Below are 26,799 nucleotides of genomic sequence, written 5' to 3' on the forward strand. Positions count from 1 at the left end.
AACCAGGAGGGATGGGATTTCAGGAAAGCCTGGAGGGATTTGCATGAACTGATGCTCAGTGAGATGAGGAGAACCAGAAAACCAATGGACACCCTAACAGCAACATGGGGGTGATGATCAACCCTGATGGATTTGCTCATGCTTTCAGTGCAACAACCAGGGACAATTTTGAGCTATCTTCAATGGAGAACACATCTGTATCCAGAGAAAGAATTATGGACTTTGAACAAAGACCAAAGACTATTACCATAAAATTAGGGGAAAAAAAGCATTATATTATTATGTAATTTTACTACCTCATACTTTATTTTTCTTCCTTAAGGATATGATTTCTCTGTCATCACATTCAACTGAAATCAATGTATAACATGGAACCAATGTAAACACTAACAGAATGCCTTCTGAGGGGGGTGGGGGAGGGAAGCAAGAATGGGGGAAAATTGTCAAACTCAAAATAAATAAAATCTTTCTTATAAAAAAGAAATTATGACTTGAGTAGATGTCAGAAAAGTCTGGAAAGACTTGCATAAAGTGACGCTGAGTGAAGTGAGCAGAACCAGGAAAACATTGTACACATCAACAGTAACACTGTATGATGATCAAATATGGTGGACTCAGCTCCTCTTAGCAATCCAGTAATCAAGTACAATTCTAAAAGACCTGTGATGGAAAATGCCATCCACATACACCAAGATAAAACTATGGAGTCTGACTGCAGACCACTTTCACTTTTTAAAACTTGTTTTAGTTTTTTTCTTTTTGTCATGATTTTTTCCCTTCTTTCCTGATTCTTCTTGTACAACATGACTAATATAGAAATATGTTAAACATGATTGCACATATATCACCTATATCAGATTACTCACTGTCACAGAGGGGAAGAGGAGAGGAAGGGAGATAAAAAAGGTGGAACTCAAAAAGCTTATAAAAAGATGAGTGTTGAAAACTATCTTTGCATGTAATTGGAGAAAATAAAATAACATTTTAAAAAATAGGGAAATTTGGAAAAGGGATATTTTTAGGGGGAAAGATGAGTTCAGTTTTAATTGTACTCAGTTTAGGATGTCTCTGGGACATTTGAAATTAGTCACCAAGAATTGAAACTCAGGGTAGAGGATGGATGTATGTGTGTGTGTGTGTGTGTGTGTGTGTGTATGTATGTGTATGCATATAAAGATAAATAGATCTGAAAGCCTTTTGCATTGAGATAATGCTTAAAACTGATAGAATTTAATGAGCTTACTGAGAGAGACTATAAAGGGAGAAAAGAGGGCACTTTGAGGACAGACTCTTAGGAAACATTCTGAAAACTGTGCCTTCTGGTACTGAAAAAGAGCATGCTTGGTTTATTACTAGTTACAAAAAGTCATTTGTTTTTACAGCAACACATAGAAGTTGACTTCTTCCAAAATAAATTTAGTAATGCAGGAGAGACTTTTTGGGCAATACTGACTCACATTTATAGTAAGGCAGCCTGGTCCTGGGAAATATGTAGTACTGGATTTAGGCAGAGGGCCTGGTTAAGAATCATGGCTCTGCTACTTATTATCTACATAACTATGGGCATGTCACTACATTATATAAATCTCAAAATCGTCACTTGTAAAATGAGGATACTGGATTAGAATTCTCTTCCAGTTCTCAATTTTGCTCAAAATATCATAAATCTCTGCATGCTGAATATCAAGCATTTATCTAATTTATTTATATCTACACCAGTCTGGGAGTCAGGATCAAAATCAGGTTTTATGACTTTCAGTCCAATGTTTATTTTATTTTATTTTACATTTTTTATTAAAGTAATCGAAGTGAAGTTACTTGCTCAGGGTCTGAGATCAAATTTGAATTCAGGTCCTCCTTATTCCTAGGCTGGTGTTCTATCCACTGTGCAACCTAGTTGCCCCTCAAATGCTTTTTCAGCATCAGCTTATCCCTGCAACAAAAGAGTCACAGAACAACTACCTTAATTAGCATCAAAACCAAGGCAAAGTTACTTATAAGTGATACACCAATGCTACCAATGGCCAATGAGGTAAATAACTTCTGAAAGAACATTATTTTCTTGTGGTATACATTTCTCCTGTTCTAAGACATATAGACATGAAAAAACCTGATTAAATCCTGGAATTGAAAACCACTAAATTAATCACAGTGACTTTCTCAGATCTGACATACTTACTTTATTCCAAAAATTCTATCTGAAGGAAAAAAAAAAAACAAATAGTGCATGCATTCATTTGTTCATTCATTAATTCCTCTACCATCTGCAACCTGGCTCTGGTTCTTGGATTCATTTTTTTTTAGGTTTGGTTTTTTTTTTTTTTTTTGGCAAGGCAATGGGGTTAAGCAGCTTGCCCAAGGCCATGCAGCTAGGTAATTATTAAGTGTCTGAGTCCGGACAGGGCCAGTGCTCTATCCACTGTGTCACCTAACTGCTCCTTGGATTCATTTTTTTCACTCAAATTGCTCTCCTATTTTATTTCTTAATAGATAAATTAGTTGCCTAGTTATTATCCTTCTTGACTTTTCTCCTATTTTTAATATTACTGATTTCCATGGGCTATTATCTATTTTTATGATTCTATTTCTGCTGCTTCTCCTAACTCTCTGGTCTTTCCTCAGGTCTTCTTTACTTGACTAGTATCTTCCTCTTGTCCTCTTAGCATGGGCACTCCCCAAAGTTCAGTTCTTAGGCTGCCTCTTTTCTCTCTATATATATGCTCTCCAAACTGTCACTATGGGTTTTACCAGAATGCTATGCATTTGATTTCCAAATTTGTCTCTCTGCTTTGTGTCTGTAATGCATGGCTTGTTTTCGTCCCTAACATATAGGTGAAATATTTCCTCTCAACTATACAGAAGCACCACTTTTTACTAAGACTTAAATTTATCAGATTTATCTTTTACTCTTCTTTCTCCTTTATTTCTTGTATTTACCAAGTCTTACTGCCACCATTCAGGCCTTTACCTGGACTACCACAGCCTCTTAACTGGTGTTCTTATCTCCCTCCCCCCCAATTCATTTGCTACATAGATGGCAAAATCATTTTCTTAATTCACAGATCTGACCATATCACTTCACCCCACACAACTCATTAGTGACTTCCTATTACCTATAAGAAAAACTATGTTGTACCTAGTTTTGCAATTAAAGTTTTCTACATCAGTCTTATTTCACATTACTAGCAATTTATGTACTCTTCATACAAGCCAAATTAGAACAAAGTTGTTCCTCAATCTCATTCTGTACTACCCAACACATTCAGCTGGCCATTCTCCAAGACTGATTTGACAATATCCTTCTTCATCTCTATCTGTTGAAATCTTTTACTTCCTATGAACCACAAGTGTCACTTTTTTCTAATCTCCAAAGCTAAGCATGATTTCTCCTTCCTTAAGTATTCTTAGAGTATATGGATCTCATCGTCCTCTATGAAATATAAATATAATAATTATCTATGTATATGTTCTATATTCTCTTAGACATACAGTCCCTACTTCTTGTAAGCTGGTCCTCTGTAATTTTTCTCTTTGATTTCCCAATACCAACTATGATTTCTGGTTATTGAAATGAATGTACATTTTAAAAGAAACTATACTGATACATAATAAATGTTTGTAGCAGATTTGGAGACAGTTAGACCCGAGTTCAAATCCCCCATTAAGGCTAATTAGGTCTATGACCATGTGCAACTCAATTTTTCTGGGTCCCAGTTTCCTCATCAGTAAGATAAGGAGTGTTGTCTTGATGACCTTTAAGACCTCTTTCAGCTCTAAATTTCTATTTCTACATGCACAGAACTAAAAGACATCCAAAGTGTAGGTTAAAAAATAGGCCAGGTCATATTATAACATGACATCTGTTCATTTACCATATAACTTATTTGCAATCATCTTTTAAATTTAAAATAAAAATAAGAGATGCGAACCCAAAGTATTATGAAGAGAATATTTGTAATATTCAGGAATGAGTGTTGTATCAATATTCTTAATCACTTACAGGAATGAATGAATATCTGTCTTGAGATTTCTAGTTAAAATGATTTTGTGGAAGTTGGATGGAGAAGGAAGAAAATGATTCCACACTGGAGAGTAAATAAATTTGTTATAATGCTATATCACAGAGTTAAAGATGCCTGACATGAGAAGGGCAGGAAAAACATCAAAGTAAGAAAAACAACCTGAGTTTCCCAAAAGTTTTTTGTTTGCTCTTCGTATAATGAAACAGGCATGTTTGCTATGTTGTTTTGTTTAAATTCATGTAAAAATAAAAGAACTTAAATAAATATTATTTGCCTATACCTATAGTCAAGATAGTCAACTTTGTTTAGGGTTGTGAAGGCCTGACCATTCTCTTTCTAAGAATCATTCAAGGTAAAATAACAAATATTATTCAAAATAAGAAAATATTATTCAAAAATGTCCAGTCCCTCTGTTTATTTAAGATAAGAATTTTTTTTTTAAATAAAGAGAATTTTCCTGAGACCTGTTTTCTTTCCTGTACTTTTATTCCCTCAAATAATAAAGAGGTTGGCTGGCTTCATTTTTTATCATAATCAATTTAACTTCCTATTATTATCATCACCATTGGAAATAATAAAATTCAACATTAATCTTCATTTTGAAATTAAAACCTAAATATGGTTTCTAATTGAGGGTAACATGCTAATTCCTTAACAGGATCATCATTTCCATTTGTTAACTTGGGATAAGTTTCTTTATATCCCATACTTTTTTCCTCATTAAAATCACTTTAAGATTTTGATTTTAGTTTTATGTATAGATCTTGTGCATAAGTATAAAGATCTTAACTTTGTTTTTATTGAATTATTTGTTAACCATTACTTCTGCAGGGCTAAAAATTCTACCATCACACACACACACACACACACACACACACACACACACACACAGAAAATGAAGTTAGTTGTTCCCATAACATCATTTTCTAAATCCAAATTATTTTACCCTTGAAGTCCTATGGTTGGGCAATAGAGCTTGGGGGGGGCGGGCTACTGATCACCTGTTGAACTTAACTTCCTTTAAATCCCAACTAAAATCCCATTCTTATACCAGAAAACTTTTCTAACTCCTTTTAAATCTAGTACTTTCCTTCTGTTAATTATTTTCTATTTATTCTGTGTGTGTGTGTGTGTAGCTAAGATGGATATAGCTGGCTTTCCATATATTTATATAGCTTGCTTTCCATATATTTATTTACATGTTGCATTTTTATTTGTTTACAATATTTTGAGGGACATATTGTGTCCCCCATTAGACTGTAAGCATCTTGAGGTTGGAAGCTGACTTTTGACTCTTTTTGTGTCCCCAGGCAGACAGTAGACTGACTGACTGACTGACTGTCTGTCTGTCTGTCTGTCTCTGTTTTTGCAGGGCAATGGGTTTAAGCAACTTGCCCAAGGTCACACAGCTAGGTAATTATTATTAAATATCTGAGGCTGGATTTGAACTCATCTTCTCCAGACTCTAGGGTTGATGCTCTATCTAGCTGTCCCTCAGATAGGAGACTATTAATATAGTGATTGAAGTATTTCTTGGTAAACTGTGAACAAGGCCTTTAAGTGAATACATAGCAATGTCATCTGTCTAGATAAGCAGCCATTCATTCAACAGTCTGAAATTGTGAGTTAAATTTTTAAAAACTTTTATTCTTTGACTTAGGATTAAGTTATTCAGTGATCCAGATGGTCATTATTAAAAAGACTTATCAAATTTAGGATAGTGATGTAATTTCCCTTTTGGCTCTAAGAAAATCAGTTCAATAAGGAAATCTGAAGTACCTTTACAACAAAGTAAATAAAATCAGGGGAGTAAAGGATCCATCATTTATCCTTGTGAGATTCCAAATTAATCTTTGAATGACCATAGTCACAGAATTTTGAAAAGTATCCTAAAATGTTGTTTGTGGTGTTTTCTATTAGATGCCAGTACTTCTGGCTATGATTCTATTGCAGATACCAAGATTTTGGGGGTTTTGTCTCATTTGTAATGTTTTATAATAATGTACCATGATGTTTTGGTTTCATGCTGAAAAGTTTTTTAGAAACCCCAATACTTAAAAAATGGGAAATAGGTTTATTCTATTATGTATTCAAGTCATTAACATTTTTGAATTTATATTTTAAGAGCAAAATATGTCAAAAGTACTCCTCTTATTTCATTCTCAGAATACAGAATTTTAAAATTATAAAAGAAAAATGGATTTAGATAACATAAAATATATGTTGACTCTAAACTGAATGAAACCATTAATTATATAAAATTAGAAAAGGGATTTAAGAAAGACATCATGGAATAAAATAAAAGAACATTGACATTAACATCATGTTTGTTTCTCAAACAGCATACATAATAAAGTCTCACCTATAATCATTAATTTGGTTATTCTATGGGAGTGTATGGTTGTTAGAAGGCAACAGACAGAAGTAGACAGAATCAAACAGCAGATGGTGATATCTTTGGACTAGGGCTTATCAAAGAAATACTGAGTTCCTCACTATTTGACAAAAACTGCTGTGAAAACTGGAAAATAGTCTAGCCAAAACAAGACATGACCAATATCAAGCTAAGATCAAAATGGGTATATGATGTAGACCTGAAGAGAAATACCATAAGTTATATCAGAACTATGGAAAGAGAAAGAACTTATGAACAAACAGGAGACAGAGAATACTATGAAATGCAAAATGGATAATTTTAATGACATTAAATCAAAAAGTTTTTACACAAACAAAACCAAAGCAACCAAGATTAGAAGGAATGCAGAGATTTGGGAAACAATTTTTACAGCTAGTATTTCTGATAAAGGCTCCTTTCTAAAATATATAGAAAATTGAGTCAAATTCATAAGAATACAAGTCATTCCCCAATTGACAAATGGATAAAGGATATGAACAGGCAGTTTTTTAGATGTAGAAATTAAAAATATCTATAGCCACATGAAAAAATGCTCAAAATAATAATTAGAAAAAATGTAAATGTAAATAACTCTGAGGTACCACTGCATACCTATCAAATTGGTTAATATGACATAAAAGAAAAATGATCAAAGTTGGAGAGAAGATGGGAAAAATGGGACACCAATGTACTACTGATAGAGTTGTGAACTGATCAACTATTCTGGAGAATAATTTGGAACTATGGCCAAAGACATATAAAACTGCATACCTTTTGATCCAGCAATAGAGAAAAAAAGAGAAAAAAAGATCAATGTGTACAAAAATATTCATAGCAGTTCTTTTTGTGTTGGAAAAGAATTGTAAATGGAGGGGATGACCATCAATTGGGGAAAGGCTAGACAAGCTGTGGCATATGAAGGTAATGGAATATTATTGTTCTATAAAAAACAATGAGCAGGCAGATTTAAGGAAAACTTGGAAAGATTTAATGAACTGATGCTGAGGGAAAGGAACAGAACCAGAACACTGTACATAGTAAAAGCAGCATTGTATGATAATCAACCATGTTAAGACTTGGTTCTTCTAAGCAATACAGTGATTAAAGACCATTCTAAAAGACTTATGATGGAAAATACCATCCATATCCAGAGAAAGAACTATGGAGTCTGAATGCAGATCAAAATATCCCATTTTCACCTTATAAAATGTCTTTTTATTATTTCTTTCTTGTGATTTTTTTCCCTTTTGTTCTGTCTTCTTTCACAGAATGACTATTATGGAAATACGTGAAACATGATTGTGCATGTATAACCTATATCAGGTTGCTTGCTATCTTAGGGAGGGAGGAGGAAAGAGTGGGAGGGAGAAAGTTTTATAAAAATGAATGCTGAAAATTTTCTTTATATATATTGGAAAAATAAATTTAAAAATTTAGAAAAAAAAGTATTGAGTTCCAACTTGATGGGAAGACTGAGGTCATGACTACAGAGAATATTTAATAAAGGGAATAAACCATTAGGGACTACTCTGATCGAAAGTACAAGCTAGGACTATAAAGCTTCAACAGAAGGGTAGTAAATGAAAAGCACAGTTGGTATGTGAACAGTCTGAAATCAATAAAGCACAAATTAGCTACTGCCAAACTAGAAGATCCATATTAAGCAATATGGCCCACTGTGCTATGGTATAATCCAGCCTTGGACCTTATCTCTCATGCTGCTAGGAATCAACTTTATGTAGTTTGATCTCCTAGTGACTCCTAAAATAGTCATTCTCATTCTTGCTTCCATCTTTGTGCTTTTTCGTATACAAGAAATGATTATTCTTTCACTTCAGTTCCTCCTTCTAATCCAGAATTATCTAAATCCTACTTGCCCTTCAGGTTCCAATTTAAGTTCTATCTCTTCTATGATGCCTTCTGTCAATTCCAGTTTACACTAATCTGGCCTTTAATATAATGTATTGTTTTGACCATTTTTTTTCCCACAAAATAGATGGAAACTTCTCTAAGGTTAAAGAGCAGATCATATATTTGATGTTCTTTAATAGTACAGCTTTGAAATTATGCTGAAAACACAGTAGGTGATCAAAAAATATTTGTGAAATACAATTTTGAGACCAAAGAAACTTCATTGAGAAAAGAAGAACAAAATAGGGGCAGTAATAAAAGTAAATTATTTACTCAGTCACAATCTGATATATGTCAGAGGCAGGACTTGAATCCAATTCCTTAGGACTCTTAGAGAAGCCCTCTATATACTATGCTTTCTCATAATTAAATCATAATGCTTTCTCATAACATAATTAAGATCAACAAATATGAAGAATGGTAAAGACTTCCAGCTAAGATGGCAGGAAGAAGCCAGGCAATGTTTTAAGCTCTCCTGGCTTTCCCTCTGAATTAATATGATTCAAACCTCTTAACAGATTGTGGATCCACAGAACACAGAGAAGAACCAGTCAGGAAAGTCTGTCACAAGGGACCATGGGCTGGGGGTGGGGTGGGGTGGGGAGCAGAGAGTAAAGACCCAGTACAGGGATCACAGGGTGAGGCCAGGGGACTGACCTGAGAACAGTGTGCAAAGGGTGGATGGGAGAGCTCAACAAGAGTGTCCAGACACCTATTTGGTCAGTGTGCCTGATCTGGAAGACCTGGGCCACGAGACCCTAAGTTTTCAGTCCAAGTCCCCATGTTTCCAGCTGAGTCCAGCTGAGCTTGACTTTCTCCAGAAAAACCTAGAATTAGGTGTTTGCATCTTGCCCTAAGGCTCAAATGTGGGAGGTAGATTTCCCCAGAGTCATTTGCTGATTAAGTTGATTAACTTTGTAGCCCAGCCCACATTGTTCAAGGACAGCCCAAATCCTGCTGTCCTACCCCCACCTCCCCAGGCCTAGGGAGACACCACTAATCATCATCTCAGACAATCCAGAGAAAGCTTCTGGCATCCCTGAGAGCATACTGAGTAATCCCCTGGAGTAAGCAAGGCCTCCAGGGATCTCAGCATCAAAGGTCTGTGAACCAGCTCCTCCCCAACAAGACCCTAAGGAAGATGCCTAAAATAAAGAAAGCCTAGCGCTAAGTACAGTCCACTGAATGGTACCTTGAAGACAAGGATCATAACTGAGAGAGGACTGGAGCTTCAGGAGGAGAATTTATATTGGTCTCTAGCCCAGAAAGACTTCTTAGAAGAGATCAGAAAGGAGTTTAAAAATCAACTGAAGGGGCGGCTAGGTGGCATAGTGGAGGCCTTGGAGTCAGGAGTACCTGGGTTCAAATCCGGTCTCGGACACTTAATAATTGCCTAGCTGTGTGGCCTTGGGGAAGCCACTTAACCCCATTTGCCTTGCAAAAAAAAAAAACACAAAAAAAACAAAACCTAAAAAAAATCAATTGGGGGAGGGGTGGTGGAACCAAGATGGCAGCATGAAGGCAGGAATTCCTGGAAACTTGTCCCCACCAAAACTCCAAAAGTCTTCAAAATATGACTAGCCAAAATTTAGATGGGCAGAACCCACAGAGAGATTGAGTGATACAATTTCCCAGTCCAAGACAACTTAGAAGTTCTGCAAGAAGGGTTTGTTTCATTGGACCAGGAGTTGGAAAGAGCCTGGGCTGGAGCAAACCAGCTCCAGCCTTCCAGAAACAGTCCATGGGGTGCTTGGGTCCCTTGGTCCCTGGGAGTGCTTGGGAACAGGGCAGAGGGGGAGGTTTTCAGACCTCTTGACCCAGGAATCACTGGGGACAGCTTGAAATGGGGAATGAGAGAACTCTGTTGTGCCCGAGTGAGTGTGGATCAGAGAAGTAGTCTCAGAGCAGCTCTGTGGTAAGAATCTGCAGCAGGAATCAGTGAAGTCACCCAGTACTTCCAGAGCTCCCTGTCCACAGACAGGGGGAGACTGCAGAGGTCTCTCTGCTTTCCCTGGGGCAGAACTCTGCTGTTTGCCACACTCAGATCCAGGGTGCATTTTGGACCCCCATACTACCATAGCTGAACAGAGACCCTCCTCAGCTCCAGGGAAGAGGGGAGAACCTGTGGTCATTCACATATCAGAGCACAGGCAAGAGAGAAGTCAGAGCCTCTCATAAGACCTTGGAGGAATTAAGGTCTCTGTGGGGTGTCTCAAAAACCTCCTAAAACCTTGGAAGTGGAGTAAATCAGTCATAGGCTGAGGAAATGAGTAAACAACGGAAAAAGAAGAATCTGACCATAGGAAATTACTTTGGTCTTGTGGAGGAACAAAATACACACTCAGAAGATGAAAAAGTCGAAGGTTATGTAGCCAAAGCCTTCAAGAGAAATAGGAAATGGGTTTGGGCAATAGAAGGGTTCAAAAAAGACTTTGAAAAGCAATTAAGGGAGGGAGAGGAAAAATTGGGAGGAGAAATAAGAGTGATGAAGATAAATCATGAAAACCAAGTCAGCAGCTTGGTGAAAGAAATACAAAAAAAAAAAATGCTGAAGAAAATATCATGTTATAAATCAGTTTAGGTCAAATGGAAAAAAGCAGCCCAAAAGGCAAATGAGAAGAACAATGCCTTAAAAAGCAGAATTGGGTCAACTGGAAAAGGAGATATTAAAGCTCAATGAAGAAAATAACTCCTTCAAATATAGAATGGAAATAAAGGAAGCTGATAACTTTGTGATAAATCAGGAAGCCATAAAACAATACCAAAAGACTCCCAAATTAAAAGAAAATGTGAAACATCTCATTGGAAAAACAACTAACCTTGAAAACAGATTCAGAAGAGATAATTTAAAAATTATTGGGCTACCTGAAAGTTGCAACCCGGGAAGAGCCTAGACTTCATTTTTCAAGAAATTCTCCTGGAAAATTGGCCTAATATCCTAGAAGCAGAGGGTAAATTAGAAATTGAGGAAATTCACTGATCACCTCCTGAAAAAGATCACAAAAGAAAAACTCCCAGGAATATTAAAGACAAATTCTAAAACTCCCAAGAGAAAATACTAAAAGTTACCAGAAACAAACAATACAAGTACCATGGCTCTATACTCAGGATTATACAGGATCTGGCAGCATCCTCATTAAGAGCTCATAGGGATTGGAATATGATATTCCAGAAGGCAAAAGAGCTTGGATTACAACAAAGAATCAACTACCCAGAAAAACTAAACATCTTCTTTCAGGAAAAAAGATGAACTTTCAATGCAAAGGGGACTTTCAAACTTTCCTATTGAAACAACAAGAGCTAAACAGAAAGTTTGATCTGCATGTACAGAACTCAGGTAAAGCATAGAGGGGGTGAACTGGAAGGACTAATTATGAGGAACTTAATGATGTTGAAATGTTTGTATTCCTGCATGGGAAGAAGAAACTGATAACTCATATGAACCTTCTCATTTATAAAAGCAATTAGAAGAATACATAGACAAGGCACAGGAGGGGGTTGAATATAACGATGGTATAAAGATGGAGTCAATGGGCGATAAAGGAAAGTACTGGGAGGAAGAAGGGGCTAAGATATTTCACACAAAAGAGTAAAGAAAAAAACTTTTGAAATGGAAGGTGAGGGGGAATGAGTGAGCCTTCATTCTCATCAGAAATGGCTCAAAGAGGAAATAATACACACACACACACACACACTTAATAGGGTATAGAAATCTATCCTGCCCTAGAGAAAAATGAGAGGAAAGGGATAGGGAAAGGTAGAATGGGGGGGGGGGGGGAAGGAAGGGGGAGTAGGTGATAGAAGAAAGGGAAGATCATGGGAGAGGGTACTCAGATATAACACACTACTGAGCTGGGAAAGGGTGAAAGGAGAAAAAGAATAGAATAAATGAGAGTGGGGAGGAAAATACAGCTAGTAATAGCAACTGTGGGAAAAATATTGAAGCAACTTTTCTGATGGACTTATTGGTAAAGAAGGCAACTCATCCCAGGGACAGAGCTATTAGAATCTGAACATAGACTGAAGTACAATTTCTCTGTCTCTCACTATTCTTGAGGTTTCTCTATCTTTTTCAGGGGAAGGGGGGGGTTATGTTTACTTTCACAAGATTATTGTCATAATATAAAATAAATAAAACAAATTGTTACAGAAAAAAACAATAATTTTCTGGCTTAAAAATTCAAATGAAAAAATTGGGAAAATAAATGCAAGAGAAAATTAATATTATGTTAGAGAAAATTAACATCTTACAACAAGAAAACAAATCCTTTGAAAATACAGTTGGACAAGTGCCAAAAGAAAATAATTCTCTCATAAATACAAATGGACAGATGGAAAAACACAACAACTCCTTCAAAAATAGAATTGACCAATTTGGAAAAGAAAGTGCAAAAGGTAAATGGAGAAAACTCTTCTCTAAAAAAAGTTTGGAACCTGTGGAAACTAATGACTTCATGAAACACTAAGAATCTATTAAACAAATTCAAAATAATGAAAAAAAATTGAAGAAAATGTAAAATAGCTCAACAGCAAAACAAAGAACTGACCTGGAAAACTGATCCAGGAGAGATAATTTAAAAATCATAGGACTTCCTGAAAACATTTAAAAAAAAAAGCCTGGATTCCATGCTTCAGGAAATAGAGAACTGCCCTGATTTCCTGGAACCAAGGATAAAATAGTCATTGAAAGTATACATTGATCCCCTCCTGAAAGGGATCCCAAAATGAAAACACCAAGGAATATTGTGGTCAATCTCCAGAATGAGCAGATCAAGAAGAAAAACCTGTGAGTAACCAAAAAGAAACAATTCAAATACTAAGGAGCCATAGTCAGGATTACAAATGACAGGCTGCATCAACAATGAGGGATCAAAGGGCCTGGAATATGATATTCTAAGGAGCAAGGGAGCTTGGATTACAACTAAGAATTTATCATTCAGCAAAACAGCTGTCTCTTCCAAGAGGAAAAAAAAAGGATATTTAACTAAATAGGAGACTTGCAACTTTTTCTGATGAAAAGACCAGAGCTAAACTGAAAATTTGGTGTTCAAACAGGAGACTCAAGAGATACATGAAAAGGTAAAGAGGGGAAAAGAAAAAAAAAAACTGTAATCCAATAAGATGAAACTGGCTATATCCCTACCTGAGAGGAAGATTCTCATAACTATTGAGAATTGTAACTCTATTAGAGGGAATATACTTAGCCAGAAGTAATGGACATTTATGACCTGTCTGTGACTCTGATGGAATGATTTAAAAATAGTATTTTCTTAAAAAGGCGGGGGAACAGTAAAAAGATGGGAGGAAGGGGGAGACTGAATGGAGTAAATATCACATGGATAAATCACATGAAGTGGTGCGAAAGACTTATTGCAATAGAGGGGATGAAGGGAGGAGATGAGAACTGCTTGAATCTTACTCTCATCAGATTTGGCTCAAAGAGGAAATAACACCCACAGTCAGTTGAATTCAGAAACTTATCTTAACTTTTGAGTATTAATAGAAGAAAGGAGGAGTGGGGACGAAAGAAAGAAGAGAAAGAAGGAAAATGGGGTAAAGGGAAAGGGGAAACAAGGGGAGGGGATTTGGATAGAAGTGGTAAATGCATCAAAGGATGGTATACAGAAGTGAAAATACTGGGGAATAGGGAGGGATAAGGTTAAAAAAAAGGGGGAAAAATAAAAATGGAAGGAAGATAGCATGAAGGGCAATAAAGAGTTTGTAATTATAACTTTGAATGTGAATGGGACGAACTTTCCCATAAAATGGAAGTGGATAGCAAAATGGATTAAAAACCAGAATCCTACAAAATTCTGCTTAAAAGAAACACATTTGAAGCAGAGAGATACATACAGAATAAAGGTAAAAAGCTGTAACAGGATATATTATGCTTCAGCTGAAGTGAAAAAGGCAGGGGTAGCAATCTTTATCTAAGAAAAAGCAGCTGCAAAAATAGATCTCATTAAAAGAGATAAGAAAGGAAACTATCCTCCTAAAAGGTACCATAGAAAATGAAGTAATTTCAATACTAAATATGTATAGCATCCAAATTCTTTGAGGAGAAGCTACATGAGTTACAGGAAGACATAGACAGCAAAACACCACTAATGGGAGATCTAAACCTCTCTCTCTCAGAATTAGATAAATCTAACCATAAAATAAACAAGATGGAAATTAAGGAGGTAAACAGAATGTTAGAAAACTTAAGACATGCTAGACCTTTGGAAAAAAATGAATGGGGATAGAAGGGCATATACCTTTTTTTCTGCAGCACATGGCACCTACACAAAAACTGACCATGTTCTAGGGCATAAAAACCTCTTAATCAAATGCAGAAAGCAGAAATAGCAACTTCTTCTTTTTTTTTTTTGCAAGGCAAATGGGGTTAAGTGGCTTGCTGAAGGCTACACAGATAGGTAATTATTAAGTGTTTGAGGCCAGCTTTGAACTCAAGTACTCCTGACTCCAGGGCTGGTGCTCTATCCACTGTACCACCTAGCTTCCCCGACTACTTCCTTTTCAGACTATAATGCAATAAAAATCATGTGCAATAATGGGCCATGGAGAGATAGAACTAAAACTAATTGGAAACTAAATAACGTCATTTTAAAGAATGTGTGGATCAAACAACAAATCATAGAAAGAATTAATGATTTCATCCAGTACAATGACAATAATGAGACAACATATCAAAACTTATGGGATACAGCCAAAGCAGTTATTAGGGGATATGTTATATTTCAAACACTTACATGAATAAAATAGAGAATGAGAAAATGAACTGAGTATGCAACTAAAAAATGTTGGAGAAAGAACAAATGAAAAATCCCCAATTAAATATCAAATTAGAAATTCTAAAAATTAAAGGAGAAGTTAATAAAATCTAAAGCAAGAAAACTATTGAACCAATAAATGAATAAAATAAATAAATAAACCTTTGGTTAATTTGATTAAAAAAAAAGAAAAACTACTAGTATCCAAAATGAAAAAGGTGAATTCACCACCCATGAGGAGGAAATTAAAGCAATAATTCAGAACTACTTTGCCCAACTATGCCTAAAAATTTGATAATCTAAGTGAAATGGATGAATATTTACAAAAATATAAACTGCCCAGGTTAAATGAAGAGGAAATTGAATACCTAAATAAACCTATCTCAGGAAAAGAAATTCAACAAGCCATTAATGAACTCCCTAAGAAAAAAATCTCCAAGGCCAGATGGATTCACAAGTGAATTCTACCAAAACAATTGTACCAAAATTCTTTATGGAGCAATTGGTTATAGGCTATTTAGAAAAATAGGTGAAGACGGAACTCTGCCTAATTCCTTCTATGACACCAATATGATGCTGACACCTAAACCAGGAGGAGTCAAAACAGAGAAAGAAAATTATAGACCAATTTCCCTAATGAATATGGATCACAAATCTTAAATAAGGTCTTGGCAAAGAGATTACAGCAAGTTATCTCTAGGATAATACACTATGACCAAGCAGGATATATTATAGGAATGTGAAGCTGGTTCAATATTAGGAAAACTATGAGCATAATTGACTAAATCAATAACAAACCTAACAGAAATCATATGATTATCTGAAAAGATGCTGAAAAACCCTTTGAAAAAATACAGCACTCATTCCTATGAAAACCACTAGAGAGTGCAGGAATAAATGGATTGTTCCTTAAAATGATAAGTAGTATCTATCTGAAACCATCGATAATTATTATATGTAATGGGGATAAGCCAGAAGCATTACCAATAAGATAAAGGGTGAAACACGGATGCTTGTTATCATCACTACTATTCAATATTGTATTAGAAATGACAGCTTTAGCAATAAGAGAAGAAAAAAGAAATTTAATGAATTAGAATTGGGAAGGAAGAAACAACTCACTTTTTGCAGATGTTTTATGATGATATACTTATAGAACTTAGATATAAAAATTCATATAAAAACCACTGGAAGCAATTAGCAACATTAGCAAAATCACAGGATATCAAATAAACCCACATAAATACTCAGCATTTCTAGATATCACCAACAAGACATAGCAGCAAGAACTAGAAAGAAAAATCCCATTTAAAATATCCTCAGACAGCATAAAATACCTGGGAGTCTACCTGCCAAGGCAGACTCAAAAACTCTATGAAAACAACTATAAAACACTTTGCACACAAATAAAATCAGATCTAAATAACCGGGAAAATATCAACTGCTCATGAATAGGCTGAGTTAATATAATAAAAATGGCAATTTTACTTCAATTAAACTACTTATTTAGTGCCATACCATTCAAACTTCCAAAAATTACTTTAGTGAGCTAGATAAAATAGTAACTAAATTCATATGGAGAAACAAAAAGTCAAGATTATCAAGGCATTTAATGAAAAAAATGCAAGAGAAGATATCTGAGCCCTACCAGATCTAAAATTATATTGTATAGCATAAATCATCAAAACTGTCTGGTACTGGCTAAGAAATAGAATGGTGGATCAGTGAAACAGTTTAGGTGCAAAAGAGACAGCAGGAAATGATTATAGTAATCTGCTGTTTGATAAACCCAGAGAGTCCAGCTTCTAGGATAAGAACATACTCTGCGGGGTAAACTGGAAGACAGTATGGCAGAAACTAGGATTAGACCAACATCTCATACCCAAGTTAAGACCAAAATGGGTACAGGATTTAGACATAAAAGATGATATTATAAACAAAGTAGGAGAACAAGGAATACTACTGTTAGTTCTATGGAAAGGGGAGAAGTTTATGACCAAGGAAGAGACAGAGAACCCTAGGAAAAAAACAAACTGGGTAATTTTGATTATATTAAATTAAAAAACTTTTTGCACAAACAAAGCCACTGTAACCAAGATCAAAAGAAATGTAGTAAATTGGTAAACAATTTTTACAGCTAGTGTTTCTGACAGAGGACTCATTTCTAAAATATATAGAGAACGGAGTCAAAAATATATAATTTATATATTTATATAAAATATATATTTATATATATTTATATGTATATTAAAAATGCCATTCCCCAAATGACAAATGTTCAAAGGAAATGCAAAGGCAGTTTTCAGAAAAGGAAATCAAAGCTATCTGTAGTCATATGAAAAATTATTCTAAATCATTATTGATTAGAGAAATGCACATTAAAGCATCTCTAAGGTACCACTTCATATTTCTCAGATTGGCCAGTATGACCAGAAAAGATTATGCTCAATATTGGAAGGGATGTGGGAAATCTGGGATAATAATGCATTATCGGTGGAGTTGTGAACTGTGAACCTTTCTGGGGAGCAATTTGGTATTATGCCCAGAGGGCAACAAAAATGTGCATACCCTTGATCCAGCAATACCACTACTGGATCTACACTTTGAAGAGATCTTCTTGAAAGAGGGTAAAAACCCCACATGTACAAAAATATTCACAGCAGCTCTGTTTGAAGGGACAAAAAAATTAGAAACCGAGGTAATGTCCATCAAGTAGGGAACGGCTGAACAAATTGTGGTATATTTATGTGATGGAACACTACTGTTCTATAAAACATTAGGAGGGTTGGAATTTCAGAAAAGTCCGGAAAGATTTGCATCAATTGGTACTGAGTGAGATGAGCAGAGCCAGAAGAACATTATACCTTTAACAACAACATGGGATGATGATCAACCTTGATGGACTTGCTCACTGTATCAGTGCAATGATCAGGGAAAATTTTGGGGGATCTGTGATTTGTTGGGGGGGGGAAGAATGGAGAGTGGGGGAAAAACTGTAAAATTCAAAAATTCAAAAACTGATTGGTAGAAACTACTAATTGTATATAATTGGAAAACAAAATATTTATATAATTAAAAAAATAAAAACAAAGAGTTGGTAAAATATATTAGAAAACAAAATCCTTAGAGAAAAATATATACTATATGAGGAAAAAATGTGCTCATAAGTATCTACCTGTAAAAAAGTTAAGAGTTCACATAGGAGTACCTGATGGGGGTCATATAGATGATTTTGTTTGAAATTAATTTATTCAAATGTAAATAGGTATAAAGTCAGTTTAATTGGTTTTTCTGATATTTAAAGTTAAATTCAAAACAAACCATTTAAACCACAGAGACACATCTCATTATCTCTTACATTTTCTCAAATATTTAATGTGTTCAATGTTTTTGTTCTTTTGCTAGTACTTCTAGTACTCCATTGAAAACACAGATTCCTAGAGCATGGAGAAGCTGATGAATAATCTCTAAATCCAAACAGATTAAAACAATCAAATGGATGTTTACTCACCTACACACCTATTGTGTATGATTCCTGAGGATTCTAAGTTTTTCTAGCAAAGACTAAACAAAAAGATATTATATTCTGTTCTAGTTGATCTTAGATTTCTTGGGAGGCTTGGATTCTCTGTCATGACTATGGTTTATCATTCATTATAGCTGTTGCTTCAAAAAGGCAATTAGTCAGAATGTTCCAGAACCTCCTGAGACATCTTAGAATGTGATAACATCTTTTCTTTCAAGATTTTTCTGTTTCCACATTATTTTGAAAGTGTAAAAAAAAAAGTCTTACATGGGTACCTCAAAGGAACAATGGCTCCTTCCTTTTACCAATTTCAAATGAAGATTGGATTAATACTAGTTAGCAAAGTTAGTCAGTTATGTTTTGAATCACCTTGTCCCTAAGGTTCATTTCAACTGTGAAATGTTCTTAAGTAATAGAGGTACATGGTCCCAATCCTAGAATACATCCTTCTTCACTTATCACTTAATTGGGACTTTTTTGAGGGTGAAGGGAAGTGACTATAATATTGAGTGGTGCCTCTGCTGCTCCACTTTTCCTTGAGCTTCAGATAGGGAAGGAATGGAATAGATACTCCTATAGGTATTTTAGCCTTCTACAGTGACAATTCTGAGGGAAGCAAAGTGACAGGCTTTTAAGTAGGTGAATATGGACAAATACTTTAATTAATGGTTGTCATTCACTTTTGAAGGTTGTAGGATACAGATATTCTTTTTCTGATAAGAAAAAGTAAATGATTTAGAGGAAACAATTCATCTGCAATCAAGATGTGTTTGGTGATGAAATAGGAAATAGAACCAAAGTTCCTTGATTTTAATTTAATTAAATTAAAGCCAACACAACATAGGCAGTGATGCTAAGAGATGAAGAGCAAACAGTCTAGGGAAGAGTAAAGCTATGGCACATTAGGGCAATACTTTTGAAAAAAAGAAAAATTAAGCTAATCCCAAGGTCTTTGGCAGCTGTTTTAATGATCACCTGGGAGCCTTATGCTTCTGAACAAGATAATTCAAAGCCAAATGAAAATATGATATTGTATTTCAGTTCAATATGTCAAACTTGGAAAAGTTAAGAAAGAAAGCAGGGAAAAGAGCTGTCAGAGATACGGGACACATGGCACTAGGCAGAAAGTATTATGTGTGGAACAGGCTTTCAAAAGCAACAAGAATAGCTATAACACTGAATATATTTAAAAGGGATTTGGCAGGAACTATCTAATGGGTGGATGCACCCCATGGTGTTCTTCATTCCCTGAACAGTCCTGTGAATGACAATTTTCTCCTGCCAACCACCACTAGAAAATTCACCCTTGAATTCCATGTGGAAAGTACTGCTTTTAATGGGTCAGTCCTCCATGTTACTTCTTACCACAATGTTTTGAAATTTGATATGGGTTTACATAAAGTGAAAGTACAATAATTCAAGACTGAGAGACCAAAAGTAACCTTGGATGCAAAGAGATCAGATTCCTGAGCAGTTGGAGAGGAAGTAGCTAGTTGAAAGCAGCCAACTAAGCCAGATATGTTGCAAAACTGTTAATAATCCTTTTATTTTTAAATGATATTCTTCATAGCTATTGTGTAAGGCAGGGGGTCATTACTATAGGAACCATCAAGTGAAGAGCTTAGGTCTTGCCTACTGGCTTCTGTGACTGAGCTAATGATGGTCTTTGGTCAAGAAACAAAAAAACACCTCTTAAGGGGAGAACATACTCAAGGTGTCAGTTAAGGTCAGTAACATGGAGCATAACTTCTGGGGTGTGGCAACAAGGAATGGAATCATAAACAGAAAAGACCAGATGGGTGAAGGGAAATATCAAAGGTCAAGTCCAAATGCTCTTTTCTGTCTCCATGAGTTTGATCATAAAGTTCTCTAGCATGTAAGCCTTCCTACATTTCAATCAGTTGAAATTCTAGTCTTTTAAGGCCCAGATTAAATGCTACTTATACCATGAGTTTTTCCCTGATCTTCCCAGCCAGAATAATCTTTCCCTCAAATTTCTTATTCCATATTCTTTGTGTTCTTCTCCTACACAATATAATAGATATATAAATGTATATTTAATTAGTTGTTTTGCTTAATTTTTTCCATATAACAACATCTAGAAATAATGTCTATTAATAATAGCTAGAATTTACATGTCACTTTTTTTTAATTGCTTCTTATAATAACCCTGAGCTGTAGGTATTACTGTTGTATCCATTTTACAGATGAACAAACAAGTCCTGAGAGAGATTAAGTCATTTGCTCAGGTTACATAACTAAGTAAGAATCAGAGGTAAGAGGTAGACTCAGATCTAATTAATTCTGAGTCCAGCATTCTACCTATTATACTACTTTGCAGCTTCAATATAAAATAGATATATAATAAATGTTGGCTTGAATTATTTAAAATGAAGTAGGGTCTGAAAACATCATCAGAGAGATTTACAGAATGCTTAAATTTCTGGCTATACTTAATGATGTCTCCTCTTTACATTATGACAATTCTAGCTGGCAATCTAACTTCAACTGATCCAAATCACATACTGCCCCTGCCCAATTCTGACATACCCTCCAACATAGAAGGCTTTCCAATAAATATCAGATCAACTGAACTGAATAAATTGCCTGACAAGAGAGAAAATTAAATCAGAGGTTAAGATAAGAGGTCAACATAAAAGTCCAACAATTAGTCAGGTACACTTGGGATTAAACCTGGATTTTTTTGGGAAGCAAAGCCAAGATGACTGAGTAAGACAGGAACTCACCTGAACTCTCCCAAATTCATCTCCAAACAACTATAAAATGATGCCCACAAATGAGTTCTGGAGTGGCAGAAGAAATAAAAGGATGGGGTAAAATAATTCTCCAGCCCAAGACAATTTAAAAGGTTTTAAGGAAAGTTATGTCTTACTTAGATGAAAGCACAGGTGGCATCCTGGCAAGCCTGTACTTGACTATACCCCCCCAAATCAGGAGCAAATCCCTGAGTCTCAGGAGAGCCTAGCTGTAAGGTCACACAAAGCCAGAGAAGGCCAGCAGTGGGGCCAAATGCTGCTGGTTTGAGACAGTTTATCTTTCACCCTTAGAGCAGAGCCCAATTATATCATAAATTTAAGTACAAAATAGGTTAGAAAAATGAACAAAAGACAAAAAAGAACCTAATACAGAAAGTTATTATAGCGACAAAAAGATTAAAAAACAAACTCAGAAGAAGACCATAATGTCAAAACAATTAACTGGAAAGGATCAAAGAAAAATGTAAACTGGTATGAGGGCCAAAAAAACTATTAGAACTCAAAAAAATTTTAAAAAAAATCAAATAAGAGATGTAGAAGAAAAATTGGGAAAAGAAATAAGAATTATGCAAGAGGGAAAAAGAGAGTCATCTATGAAAGGAGCATAAAAAACTGAAAAAATATGTATAAAAATTCACTGAAGAAAACAACTTCTTAAAAAGCAGAATTAGGGGGCGGCTAGGTAGTGCAGTGGATAGAGCACCGGCCCTGGAGTCAGGAGTACCTGAGTTCAAATCTGGCCTCAGACACTTTCTAATTTACTTAGCTGTGTGGCCTTGGGCAAGCCACTTAACCCCATTAACTTGCAAAAACCTAAAAAAAAAAAAAAAAAGCAGAATTAGATAAATGGAAAAGAAGATATAAAAACTCACTGAAGAAACTAATTCCTTAAAAATTAGAATTGGACAAGTGTAAGCTAGTTACTTCACATCAAGAAAAAATAAAATCAAAAGGATGAAAACAGAAAAGCATGTGAAATATTTCACTGAAAAAAACAATTATCTGGGGGCGGCTAGGTGGCATAGTGGATAAAGCACCGGCCTTGGAGTCAGGAGGACCTGGGTTCAAATTCAGTCTCAGACACTTAATAATTACCTAGCTGTGTGGCCTTGGGCAAGCCACTTAACCCCATTTGCCTTGCAAAAAACCTAAAAACAAAACAAAAAACAAACAAAAAAAATCAATTATCTGGTATGTAGATTTGAGGAGAGAGACAATTTAAAAATTATTGCACTACCTGAAAGCCATGATCAAAAAAGATATGGCCAATTAACTTCAAGAAATTATCAAGGAAAATGGCCCCAATATTCTATAACAGAGGGTAAAATAGAAATTAAAAGAATGCAACAATCATCTCCTAAAAGAGATCCCCAAAGGAATATTCCCATGAATACTAGAAATTCTAGAGCTCCCAGGGCAAGAAGAAAATATTACAAGTAGCTAGAAAGAAACAATTCGATTATTCTTGAGTCACAGTCAGCAGTTTCTACATTAAGGGATCAGGAGGGTTTGGGATATGACATTTTGGAAAGCAAAGGATCCAGAATTACAACCAAGAATCACCTACCCAGTAAAACTGAGGCGGGGGGAATGAATAGTCAATGAAATAGAGAACTTTTAGGCATTTCTGTTGAAAAGACCAGAGCTAAAGAAAAAATATGACTTTTAAATACAAGACTCAAGAGCAGCATTTACCATTTGGTAAACAACAAAGAGAAAACATAAGGGATTCATTAAGGTTAAAATATTTACATTCCTACATGGAAAGATGATACCTGTAACTCTAAAGAACTTTATCAGTATTAGGGGAGTTAGAATGAATATATATATAATCAGAGAGTATGGATCTAAGTTGAATTTGCAGAGATGATATATAAAAAAACAGAACTAAGGGATGAGAAAAAAGATTATATTAGTAGAAGAAGGAAGGAAAATGTAGAATAGGGTAAATAATTAACTCACACATAGAAGGCTTGAAAGACTTTTTACAGTGGAGGGAAAAGTGAGGGGTGGCAGACAATGCCTGAATCTTACTCTCATTTGAATTGGTTCAAAGAGAGAAAAACAAATGCATTCGATTCAATATAGAACTTTATTTTACTCTGGATGGAAGCAGGAGAGAAGCAGAATAAAAGATGGGGAAGATTCATAGAAGGCAGAGAGTTTGAAGGAGGCAGTGGTAAGCAGCAAAACACTTGTGAGAAGTGCCAAGGTGAAAGAGAAAGAAATATAAAAAAAAAGACGAAAATAGGATGGAAGAACTATGAATGTGAATGGACTGAACTCACCCATAAGACAGAAATGGATAGCAGACTACATTAAAATACCAGAATCTTGCAATATGTTGTTTACAAGAAACAGAGAGTAAAGATAAAGAGTTGGAGCAGAATATATTTTGTATTAACTGAACTTTAATAAAAAACAAATGGTAACAGTCATGATCTCAGACAAGCTAAAAGCAAAAATAGATCAAGTTTAAAAAGATAAAGAAACTAAATACATGTTGCTAAAAGGTACCAAAGACAATGAAGTAATATCGATACTAACAATCAAAGTATCTAAATGATATAGTATCCAATTTTTTTTAAAGGAGAAATTAAATGGTTTTAGGGAATAGAAAGTAAATAGAAAGTAATCTACTAGTTTCCCCTCTCAAAACTAAATAAATGTAACTAAAAAATAAGAAGTTGTTAAGGAGATGAATAGAATTTTAGAAAAGCTAGACATGATAGAGAAAACCGGAGAAAACTGAATGGGAATTAAAAAGGAATATATCTTTTTTTTCAGCAGTACATGGTACCTACACAAAAACTGATCACGTATTAGGGTATTAAAAATCTCACATTTTAATGCAGAAAAGCAAAAATTTTGAATGCATCATTTTCAGATTGCAATGGAATAAAAACTACATAATCAATAAAGGACTGTGGAAACAGATTAAAATTAATTGGAAACATCTAATTCTAAAGAATAGATCAAAAAACAAATCTGTTGTGGGTACTCTCTCCAATAATACAATCATAATTAGTCCATCCTTGTCTATGATATGATACACACATCCTTGTCCTCTCAAATATCCATCACAGGGATCCAATCAACATTTTTTGAGTTTCTTTGAATTCATTTGACATTAAATAGAAACTAATGGAACACAAAGTCTATTTAACAGTTAATTTTTCACTATCACTGTGACTGACCCATCTTTTTTCCTGGCCATCGTTTTTCTGATGTCATTCATTCTTTATACTGTTCCTCCTAAGTAACCCCTCATTTATACTGTCTTGTAGTCTATTCACACCTATTCCCTTCATTGCCCCCAGCTTGAGTTCTTTAGAGCCTACTGAGTTCATTCATTACCTGCAACCAAACAACATAAAAGGAAGAATAATAAAAAAAAAAAACAGCTGGATCTTTGCTTCTGAGTATAGCATAGGGTCATAAAAGAATTATACATCTTTGTAAAGGCTGTCTAGTCTACTGTCCTTCTGTTAAAAACATCTACTTACATGATGAGAATTAAATGTTATATTTTTAAGATATATCAGAAAAGATATTTCTAGTTCACTGAATGTCTGTTAAATATTTACTTTTTTTTTTTTAGGTTTTTGCAAGGCAAATGGGGCTAAGTGGCTTGCCCAAGGCCACACAGCTAGGTAATTATTAAGTGTCTGAGACCGGATTTGAACCCAGGTACTCCTGACTCCAAGGCAGGTGCTTTATCCACTACGCCACCTAGCCGCCCCAAAATATTTACTTTTTTTAATTAAAGATTTTATTTATTTTGAGTTTTACAATTTCCCCCCTCCCCCACCCCCACAGAGAGCAATTTGTCAGTCTTTACATTATTTCCATGTTGTACATTGATCCAAATTGAGTGTGATGCGAAAGAAATCATATCCTTAAGGAAGAAACATAAAATATAAGAGGTAACAAGATCAGACAATAAGATATCAGGTTTTTTTTTCTAAATTAAAGGAAATAGTCCTTGGACTTTGATCAGACTCCATGGTAAGTATTTACTTTTTAATAGAAGACTATTATAAAGCAGATCAGTGATGATATTTGAAATAACACTGGAAAGGAAAGGAGTTCTAAATTTTCAAAACTAATACTGACTTTCAGTTAATCTTCATACAAATTTTTTCTGATGAATTTTAAAATTACAAGTGAGTTTCCTTTAGCTACCTAGTAGCACACATCTGGGATTCCTTCCCTACTGCTCATTTTGGGAACAAACTGATTTCATAACTAATTCAGTCTAAGTAAAATGTAACTTGGAGGATAATTTGGCATAGAAGGGGAAAATTATAAAATCATTTTCCAAGATGTTTGTATGTGTATACATATGCATGTATATATAGATGTATATACAAACACATACACATTTATAATATAAACATATATATGATAAATATTGTCTTTACTGCTTTCAGAAAAAAATTACATGTTAAAAATATCTTTTATTTAACATTTTACAAAGCACTTTCCTAAAGCAACTAACTGTATAAATTTAGAGAGGATTTAATTGTAGCAGAGACTTTCTAGAGGCTCTCTAGTTTAAACCCCTTCAGTTTACAGATGAAGAACTAAAGATGACAGAAAGTGACTTGCCCAAGGTCACATAGATGATAAGTAGCAGAGGCAGAATTTGGACCTAAGTTCAGATACAGAATTTATATTCAGAAATGTTAAGTCATGCAGCTACCTTGGGAGTTACAACCAGGGAGATAGTGTGTGTGTGTGTGTGTGTGTGTGTGTGTGTGTGTGTGTGTGTATGATAAAGTAGAAAAGATCTGGTAGCAAAATGCTGAGCTTGAACTCCAGCTTCCTCATCAAGAATTACAATAATTAATTGTTGTATCCAGCAAGTTATTCAACCTTTCTGGGTCTTTATTTCTTTATCTAAAAAATGAAAGGGTTGTGCTAGGAAGAATACTAAGAGTTCTAGAAATCTATGTTTTTATGACTTACCTAAGGTCTTACGGCTAGTCATAATGACATTTCTATAGCTTTCAAATCTGGCAAAAGGTCTGTAATCATTATCTATATCTCATGTCAGTAAGCTCTAGAGTGAGGATTCAAGATTTCATTTCTGGGCTCTAAAATCCTGTGACTCTTTTCACTGTTCCAGGCTGTCTAGTTCAGTGTGTCAAATTCGCCTCTTCTAGCTCTCACAACCCTCAAATTCCCATTCAATCAGATTAAAATATTATTAGGAAATATTCAACAAAATATATGAAAATATAATACAACATATGGGATGCCAATTTGTGGTTTAATAAGTTGAAGAGCAGCCTTCAGGGATCTGCTTCTATTTGAGTTTGACACCACTGGTTTAGCTCACAATTTCATAGCTTTTTCTAAAAAAAAAAAAAAAAAAAATACAAGTTCTTTG

General features: G+C 34.9%; 1 protein-coding gene across 4 annotated transcripts in view; it reads right to left on the reverse strand.

Moving 5' to 3' along the window:
* BABAM2 (BRISC and BRCA1 A complex member 2) overlaps positions 1–26,799 on the reverse strand; it is a 546,733-nt gene that overhangs the window by 106,752 nt on the left and 413,182 nt on the right. The gene's annotated exons all lie outside the window — the stretch shown is intronic.

This window comes from Macrotis lagotis, chromosome 1 (genome assembly GCF_037893015.1).
Source record: "Macrotis lagotis isolate mMagLag1 chromosome 1, bilby.v1.9.chrom.fasta, whole genome shotgun sequence".
In the NCBI taxonomy this organism is placed as follows: Eukaryota; Metazoa; Chordata; class Mammalia; order Peramelemorphia; family Peramelidae; genus Macrotis; species Macrotis lagotis.